The sequence below is a fragment of the Penaeus japonicus genome, unplaced genomic scaffold (genome assembly GCF_977035675.1).
Source record: "Penaeus japonicus unplaced genomic scaffold, GWHDUDI00000001_assembly GWHDUDI00000016, whole genome shotgun sequence".
Lineage (NCBI taxonomy): Eukaryota > Metazoa > Arthropoda > Malacostraca > Decapoda > Penaeidae > Penaeus > Penaeus japonicus.
The window spans coordinates 5,385,159-5,392,658 of NW_028234418.1; positions in this window are offsets into that span (position 1 = coordinate 5,385,159).

The window sequence follows — 7,500 nt, forward strand, 5'->3', positions numbered from 1 at the left end:
AGAGAGACCATATATGTTATTTTCTTACATATTGAACTGTTACATGTACTTTCTGCGGGATCAGATTTTGTTATAGTGTTTTGGAGTAAATAAAAGAATTGAAGAATGATTGTTCAGTGTGTGTATCTCCTTCATTGGTATTCGGAATCTTGTAAAATATAGGCCTACTCAATTTACTTTCTCGTCAACACAAAAATAATTCTTTATAGGCATTTTATTCTATTTGGTTATTGCATTCCGTCTCTGATTTTTTTTCTCTTTTTTTTCTCTATACTTCTTTCTTATTTTTCTCACCCTCTTTCCTTATTTTTCTCTTTTTCTCCTCCTCTTCATTCTCCCCCTCCACTCTTCTCTTTCTCTCTCTCCCTCCCTCTCTCTCTCTCTCTCTCTCTCTCTCTCTCTCTCTCTCTCTCTCTCCCTCTCTTACATCCTCCCCACACTCTCTTCAGACATTAAACAACAAACAAAACAAATCTAAAAGAAAAAAAAACAAAAAAACAAAACCAAATACAAAAACAAACAAAACAAAATACACACAAAAGAAAAAAAAGAAAAATAAATAGATATACGAAAGAAGCAACACAGTGTCCCATACTCAGAATTTAGGTCACTATGGTAGGCAATAAACCACAAACTAGCAACCATATACACATGACCAGAAAAGATGAACCATATTCCTGGGAACCATTCTATGTCCGATGTCTGATTGTGGTGATTGTTGTTGGATTGTTGTTGGTATTGTAAGGATTGTTTTTTTTCTTTATCCTTCTCTTTTTTTATTGTACTGGATGGTTGTGTATTAAAACCGTAGCATTTGAGTACGTGTATTTTTTTTTTTTTTTTTTTTTTTTTAGATGGTATTGTAATTCGGGAAAGAGTATAGAGGAATGTATGAGTCTAGAAGATATTGGATATATCTCTCTTTCTCTCTCTTCTCTTTCTCTCTCTCTCTCTTTCAGTCTCTCTCTTTCTATTTCTCTATCTTCTATCTCTCTCTCTTTCTCTCTTCTATCTCTCGCTCTCTCTTCTCTTCTCTCTCTCTCTCTCTTTCATATCTCATTTTCGTTTCGTATAAATCGTTTGCGAGAATATATGAGGCTTTACGATGTACCGAAGCAAATGATAAGAACGAAAATAAGAATAAGGATAATGACGATAGTTATGATGACAATGGTGATACGAGGATAATAATGATAAAAATGATAATGATCGTAATGTTAATGATAACAACAAAAACAACAGCAACAACACACCAACAACAATAAAACGCCAAAGATAACGACAAGAAACCAAATAAATAACAAACCAACAGATAATAAATAAGGCAATGAATCTCTTTCTCTCCTTTTCCCTCTCCTCTTCCATGACCTTCGCCAGCCAAGTGTGTCATCATCAGAACACATTCCTGCGCGTTCTGGAATTGAACGCCAATATAATCCCCAGCGGCGTTGGACGGCGAGAGAGCCCCCCCCCCTCCCCCCACCCCCCCCGAAAGGCGTTCACCGGAAATAGCGGGTAACTCGGTAATTCCCTCTGGTAACCCTGCAAGGTAGTAATGTGTGTGTGTGTGTGTGTGTGTGTGTGTGTGTGTGTGTGTGGTCAACCCAGTTACTCAGCCTTCTTGTCTGTTACTTGTGTTACTCGTGTTTTTTTTTTTTTTTGTGACTTAGTGGTGTTTTCTTGTGTTATGTTCTACTTTTTTTTTATCTCCTGTTTGTCTCGTTCTTTTATTTGTTCTCATCGTCTCACCTTTAATGAATTCATTTCCCTATACTTATTCAGTCACGGCGTCACCCTTACTCAACCCCCCTCCCCCTCTCCACTCTTTCCCCATCCCTCCAGATTCTTGTTACTTCCTTCACTCCTTCCCTATTCCCCTCTCCTTTCCTTTGGTCCATCAAAAAACATCACTGAACGCCATCTGTTTGAACCTTTCCTACTCCTCTCGCTCTCTCCCTCACTTCGTCTCTCTCTCTATTCATCTATCTATCTCTCCCTCACTGTCTGTCTGTCTATTTCTTTCTCTCTCTCGCTCTCTCTCCCTCACTGTCTGTCTCTTTTTTTTCTCTCTCTCAGATTTCTCTTTCTCTCTATCTCCCACTCCAATACACACTTTCAACTCCCCTGTTCCTCCACTCAACCGCTTTCACATCCCTTTCCTCAACCCTCATCACCATCCAATATAAATTATGCAAAAAAAAAACACGATTATGCAAAAATAAAACACAGCCACACAATCTAAATTTGGCAATAAAATAGAAAAAATCAAGCACTATGGATAACTAATGTAAACAAGTTTTGCTTTTATGATTCCAATCTTGAATTATTTTCGATAAATCGTATTATTTGCGTGTTTAGATTTTGCGATTAGCTTATTATATCCTTGTCCTAATTTCAGTCTCTCAATCTGATTTACAGAAAGATCTGACTATTATCTAACCCATATTTTTACATGTGATACTTGCAAAGATCGTGAAGAAAAAAAACAACAATCGAAATAAAACTAAAAATTAACGAAAAAAAGATAAAAAAAAATACCGCTCAAGCCAGCATTCCATCATAACTTCCCATATTCAAACTACATCTCTCTCAAGTCAGCTAAGATTACAGTTCACGTCACATGTATCCGTCGTGCATATTTGTGACCAGCGCCAGAGGTCAGAGGGTACGCGGGTCACCTCCTTTCTCGGGGTCAGATGTGATAATAATGCGGACAGATATGAAGAAGGTGATCTGACAACAAAGGACTTGATGCTTAAGGAATGCTATTGGGGCGACGAGACGGGACACCTGGCGCGGCGCCGGTTCCTCTCGTAGACTTTTTTTTTTTTATTATTGTCTTTCGTGTTCGCGGTTGCGTGTGTGTGTGTTTTATTACTGTTCTTTTATTTTTTGTATTTTTTCACTTTTTTTTTTGTTTTCTTTGTTTGCTTCTCTTTCTGTCTCTATCTTTCTCTTGTTCTCTTTCTCATATTCTCTGCCTCTCCCATACCTCAATACTCTGTTTTTTTTTTCGTTTTTTTTATCTCCTTTTCTCTCGCTTCTCTCTCTTTTTCCTCCCATCCTCTCCCTCCCATCCTCTCTCTCTCTCTCTCTTTCTCTAAATATCTAGATATCTAAACTTTCAAAACCCATAACTAAAGAAAAAAACTGAAAGATCATTACCTACCATTTCATTGAGCTCAGTAGCCGACCGAATAAAGCAACAGACGCAGGTACACACTGTTACCAATTACCGTTATTATTAACTCGATCTCTCCTTGTCATCATCATCTTTCTGCTTTTTCTTTTTTTCTCTCACGTAACTCTTCCTTCTTCCTTTTGATTATTTTATATTTTTCCCTATTTCTCTTCCTTCCCTTTTTCCTCTTCTCTTTCCTCTATTTTCTTCATCTCTCCCTGGTTCCCGTCTTTCTCTACTTTTTTCTCTTCTTCCTCCTCATCCGTTCCTTCCCATCGCTTTCTTCTTCACTCTTGGCCCTGCAACTTTCCTCCTCTACTCTTCCTCTTTCCCCCTTCCCATCCACCTTTCCCTCGTCTTACACCTCCTCCTTCTCATCCCTTCTCTTCCCCTCAGCCCCCCTCCACCTCTTCCTCTCCTCCTTTTCATCTCTTCTTCCCCCCTCTCCTTTTCAGCCTTCCACTTCTTCCTCTTCCCCTCTTCTGCTCCTCCTCCTCCTATCCTTTTTCCTCCCTCCTCCTGCTCCTCGTAACCTCTTTCCTCCCTCCTCCTCTTCCTCTTTCCTCCTACCTTCACCTCAACTCCCCAGTAAATAATTCACATCAACCCCCCCCCAAAAAAAAAAAAAAAAAAAAAAAAAAAAACGACACAAGAACTAAAATCATCTAGTGTCCCTCGCCGTAGCCTCTAATCGCGGCATAAGGAGAGAGAGAGACCGCGTGGTTCTGTGATTTTACACGGTCAGGCGAGTGTACAAATGTTTGGGTTCTTGTAAGGTGACTCGCGGATTCTGGATACGTATCCGCTTGACATTTGGCGAACGTAAACATTGGTCGGCATTGGGGGACGCGAATCTCTTTCTCTCTCTCTCTCTCTAAAAAGAAAAAGGGAAAAAAAAGAAAGAAGGAGAGAGAGGGAGAGGGATAGTGAGTTTGTTTTTGTATATGTATGTCTGTTTGAGTGTGCATGTGTGTGTTTGTGTATGTTTGTGTGTTGTGTGTGCATGTGTTTATGTGTGCATGTGTGTGTGTGTGCGTTCTTAAAACTAGTATAGTAATGAGAAAGCGAAAATGAAAGATATTTAAAGAACTCTTAGTCACTTCTAAAAGAAAGAAAGAAAGAAAGAAAGAAAAAGCCTGACGTAAATCTCTCACTCCTTTTATTTTCCCCTCCCCCCTTTCTTATCAATTCCGTCCCCCCCCCCCTCTTCCACCTCTGCCTCTCCATCCCTCTTCCACCTTTGTCTTCTGGCATTGCAATCCAACAAAACATGCACCACAATCTCCACCGAGCCAAAACCCCCCTCCCGATCCCCCCCCCACAAAGAAAAAAATTGGAAACCCAGAATGTCACCCAGACAACATCGAACATACTGATGAGTCACCGGTTCGGAGATCGCGGAGAAGAAAGATACATGTACTGGATCCGTGTTTTGCATTTTGTAAATACCTTTCCTTAAAAAAAAGAAAAAGAAAGAAAGAAAGAAAAAAAAAAAAAACATTAACTTCACTTTATCTTAGTTTATAACCACTTTTTTCCCCTTTTTTAATCTCTTTTGAAGACTAATTTCGGTATTTAATCGAAATTTGAATAATGGTAGTGTCAGATGGTAGTGTTATGGATTATAAATGGTTAATTTTCAATGGTTTGATTCTTATGTGATCAGCTGGTGTTGAAAATGAATGGTAGATGAATGGTAGCAGATGGTAGACTCAGTAGCTGCAATAGATTTTGTTATACAGTACTGTTATTTGCACTTATGGATTTACACAAAGCGACTTAATGAGGTTTGACTTCTTTACGTTTATCTGTGCTCACGCTTCGCTCCTATTCAGTATTCATCTCCTTCTCTTCTTCCTTTCTTTACCTGTCTCTTTCTTATCTTCTGTTTTTCATTCGTCTTCTTTTTTTTTCTCTCTCTCTTCGTTATGATTTTTATTCTTGTCCTCTATCTCCTTCTCCTCCTCTGTTATTCTTGTTTTTTATTATTTTCTTTCCTCGTTATCCTCCACACTCTTTTCTTTTCTTTTTCTGAATCATCCTTTCCTTTCCATCTCATTCTCCACCTCTTCCTCTGTCTGTTTCCTTATCCCCGCCTTTCAACTTAATCTTCTTCTCCACTTCCTAATTTTTATCTTCAGGTCTTCACCATTTTCTTCCTTTCTCTTCATCCCCTCCTCTCGTGTCATGAACATAAAATGCAATATTTTTTCTTCTCTTTTTTCTTTCTTTATTGCCTTTTTTCTCTTCCTCCTTCTCCTTTCTCCTTTATCTTCTTATCTCTCACCTCCCTCCATCATCACATTAAACGTAACCTTTCTATACTCTCTCGTTTTTTTTTTTCTCATTCTTCATTCCCTCTTCTCTCTTCCTCTCTTCTCCTTTCTCCTCCATCATCTTATCTCTCACCTCCCTCCTTTATTCCATCCTCGCAACCTTTACAACCTTTCCCTCTTCTTCTATCTCTCTTCTGTAACCTTCTTCATTCCTCATATCTCTCTCCCTCATTCTCTCATCTCTCTTCCTCCTCCATCACCTTATCTCTCTCACCTCCCTCCTTCATTCAACCGCCATTAACATAATGACGTTCCTGTTAAAAAAAAAAAAAAAAAAAAAAAAAAAAAAACAGATCATGTCAACAATACGTGCGTAATCTCGGGACATTAAGACCGGACCGCATTTCGTTATAGCGGTCAGCGAATTGCGGTCAGCGGGGACGACGAGCGAGTTAACGGTGTAAATGACTGACTGCTTGTTCTTAATTATATGACGGCGATTAAAGGGGTCCCGGTAATTAGGAAGAGGAAGGAAAGAGTAAGAAAGAGAGAGAAAAAAAAACTTTTAATTACACCTTTAATGGCGCTATTTAGAAAATGGAGATAAGGGTGGTATTTTAGTCACGCGTATGGTTGGGTAATGAAAGGTAGAGGAAAAGGGGAAGGTGATAAAAATAAAAGGAAATAAGGGATGGGAAACGTGGAAGAGGGAAAATGGAGAAGGGGATGGAGGAAGAGAAGAAGGAAGAGGTAAATGAAGTAAGTGGATAGAGTAAGAGCGAAGGAAGAATATACAAAGGATGGAAGGGGTAAGAAATGAAGATTAGGGAAGGAGAAAGAGAGGTTTGTAAGAGAGAGAGAAAGAGAGAGAGAGAGAGAGAGAGAGAGAGAGAGAGAGAGAGAGAGAGAGAGAGAGAGAGAGAGAGAGAAAGTGAAAAAGTGAGAGAACAGAGACAGACAAAGATAGATAGAGAACGAAAGAAAGAAAAAGAAAGAGAGAAATACATAGAGCGAGAAAGAGTAAGAGAGAGAATGAGAAAAAAAGAGAAAGAGAAAAATGCATAGACCGAGAAAGAGTAAGAGAGAGAATGAGAAAAAAAAAGAGAAAGAAAGAGAAAAATACATAGAGCGAGAAAGAATAAAATAGATCATGAGAAAACAAGAAAGAAAGAAAGAGCAGGAAAGGGACAGAAAATATTAAAGAAGAAAGAGAATAGGAAGAAAAGGGGGAAGAGAACACCCTAGCAGTAGCAGAAGCAGACTCAGCTGACGAAGGGTCAAGGTGCTCCCGAGTGATCTGACCTTTGACCTCCCGATCTTCCCTTCCGATGTCGGTAATTCAGGCCATAACTTTTATTACCCACTAAGACGACGATGGGTAATGGGTGGGGTGGGGGGAAGGATGGGGTAGGGGGTGGGAGTGAGGATGGAAGGGAGGAGGGAAGGATTGGAGGAAGGGGGGGGGGGAGGAGAGGGGAGAGGAGGAGTAGGGGGAGGATGTAAAGGGGATGGAAGGATTGGAGGAATGGGGGAGAGGAGAAGAAGGGTAGATGGAAGAGGGTGATGGGGGAGGAAAGGGGGAAAGGGGGGAGGGGGAGGAGGAGGAAGTAGGAGATGAAGACAGAGAGAGGATAGAGGGGTGAGAGAAGGGATGGTTGAGGGGAGGAAGACGAAGTAGTGAAGAGGGAAGAAGGAAGGGAAAGAAGAAGAGGGAGTGGGAGTAAGATAAAGGAGGAAGAGGTGGAAAGGGGAGAACGAGAGAGAGAGAGAGAGAGAGAGAGAGAGAGAGAGAGAGAGAGAGAGAGAGAGAGGGAGAGGGAGAGAGGAGAGAAAGGAGGAGAAAGAGAGAGAAGGAGAGAAAGGAGGAGAAAGAGAATGAGAGAGAAAGAGAGAAAGAGAGAGAGAATGAGAGAGAGAGAGAGAGAGAGAGAGAGAGAGAGAGAGAGAGAGAGAGAGAGAGAGAGAGAGAGAGAGAGAGTGAGAGAGAGAGAGGATGAAGCATAAAAGGGAAAGGAGATTGGAAAGGAGGGAGGGAGATGAGAA